Raw genomic sequence first — 2,458 nt, forward strand, 5'->3', positions numbered from 1 at the left:
ATTTCCAAGATTTTGGATCATCTTTACTATCATTATTCTGAATTCATTTTCAGGTAGACTGCCTACTTCCTCTTCATTTGTTAGGTCTTTTGGGTTTTTATCTTGCTCCTTCATCTGCTGTGTGTTTTTCTGTCTTTTCATTTTGCTTATCTTACTGTGTTTGGGGTCTCCTTTTCGCAGGCTGTACGTTCGTATTTCCCGTTGTTTTTGGTGTCTGTCCCCAGGGGCCAAGGTTGGTTCAGTGGGTTGTGTAGGCTTCCTGGTGCAGGGGACTAGTGCCTGTGTTTTGGTGGATGAGGCTGGATCTTGTCTTTCTGGTGGGCAGGTCCTTGTGTGGTGGTGTGTTTTGGCATGTCTGTGGCCTTATTATGATTTTAGGCAGCCTCTCTGGTACTGTATAGGGCTGTGTTCCTGTCTTGCTAGTAGTTTGGCATAGGGTATCCATTACTGTAGCTTGCTGGTCGTTGAGTGAACTGGGTCTTGGTGTTGAGATGGAGATCTCTGGGAGATTTTTGCCGTTTGATATTACGTGGAGGTGGGAGGTCTCTTGTGGACCAGTGTTCTGAAGTTGGCTCTCCCACTTCAGAGGTACAGTACTGACTCCTTGCTGGAGCACCAAGAGCCTTTCATCCACACGGCTCAGAATAAAGGGGAGAAAAAGTAGAAAGAAAGAAAAGAAAGAAAGAAAGAAAGAAAGAAAGAAAGAAAGAAAGAAAGAAAGAAAGAAGGAAAGAAAGAAAAAGGAAGGAAGGAAGGAAGGGGATAAAATAAAATAAAATAAAGTTATTAAAATAAAAAATAATTAGTAAGAAAAAAATTTTAAAAAGGAAAAAAAAAGGAAAAATAAACCCAAGATCGATGGACAGAACCCTAGGACAAATGGTGAAAGCAAAGCTATGCAGACAAAATCTCACACAGAAGCATACACATACACACTCACAAAAAGAGGAAAAGGGGGAAAGATAATATATCTTCCTCCCAAAGTCCACCTCCTCAATCTGGGATGATTCGTTGTCTCTTCAGGTATTCTACAGACGCAGGGTATATCAAGTTGATTGTGGATATTTAATCCGCTGCTCCTGGGGCTTCTGGGAGAGATTTCCCTTTCTCTTCTTTGTTCGCACAGCTCCTGGAGTTCAGCTTTGGATGTGGACCCGCCTCTGCATGTAGGTCGCCTGAGGGCGTCTGTTCTTCGCTCAGACAGTACGGGGTTAAAGGAGCCGCTGATTCGGGGGCTCCGGCTCACTCAGGCCGGGGGGAGGGAGGGGCATGGATGTGGGGCGAGCCTGCAGCGGCAGAGGCCAGCGTGACGTTACACCAGCCTGAGGCGCGCCGTGCGTTCTCCCAGGGAAGTTGTCCCTGGATCACTGGACTCTGGCAGTATTGGGCCACACAGGCTCCCGGAAGGGGAGGTGTGGACAGTGACCTGTGCTCGCACACAGGCTTCTTGGTGGCGGCAGCAGCATATTTAGCGTCTCATGCTCGTCTCTGGGGTCCGCGCTTTTAGCCGTGGCTCGCACCCGTCTCTGGAGCTCCTTTAAGCAGTGCTCTTAATCTCCTCTCATTGCGCACCAGGAAACAAAGAGGCAAGAAAAAGTCTCTTACCTCTTCGTCAGCTCCAGACTTTTTCCCAGATTCCCTCCCGGCTAGCCGTGGTGCACTAACCCCCTGTAGGCTGTGTTCACCCAGCCAACCCCAGTCCTCTCCCTGCGATCCGAGGGAAGCCCGAGCCTCAGCTCGCAGCCCCGTCTGCTCCAGCGGGGGAGCAGACAAGCCTCTCGGGCTGGTGAGTGCCAGTCGGCACCCATCCACTGTGCGGGAATCTCTCCGCTTTGCCCTCCGCACCACTATTGCTGCGCTCTCCTCTGTGGCTCCGAAGCTTTCCCCCTCCTCCACCCGCAGTCTCCGCCCGCGAAGGGGCTTCCTAGTGTGTGGAAACCTTTCCTCCTTCACGGCTCCCTCCCACTGGTGCGGGTCCCGTCCTTATCCTTTTGTCTCTGTTTATTCTTTTCTCTTTTGCCCTACTCAGGTACGTGGGGGAGTTTCTTGCCTTATGGGAGGTCTGAGGTCTTCTGTCAGCGTTCAGTAGGTGTTCTGTAGGAGTTGTTCCACGTGTAGATGTATTTCTGGTGTATCTGTGGGGGGGAAGGTGATCTCCGCATCTTACTCTTCCGCCATCTTCTTAAATCTCTCCACAATATTTTTTTGAATGTCCTCTGGCAAGCGAAACAAAACAAAAAATAAACAAATTGGAATACATCAAACCAAAAAAATTTTTACACAGTGAAGGAAACTATCAACAAAACCAAAAGGCTGCCTATGTAATGGGAGATGAAATTTTCAAATGATATATCTGATAAGGAATTAATATCCCACATATACAAAAAACTCATACAACTAAACTTCAAAAAACAAAACAAACCAATTAAAAAATGGGCAGAGGACCTGAACAGACATT

This window comes from Lipotes vexillifer, unplaced genomic scaffold (assembly GCF_000442215.2).
Source record: "Lipotes vexillifer unplaced genomic scaffold, Lipotes_vexillifer_v1.1 scaffold1766, whole genome shotgun sequence".
Lineage (NCBI taxonomy): Eukaryota > Metazoa > Chordata > Mammalia > Artiodactyla > Lipotidae > Lipotes > Lipotes vexillifer.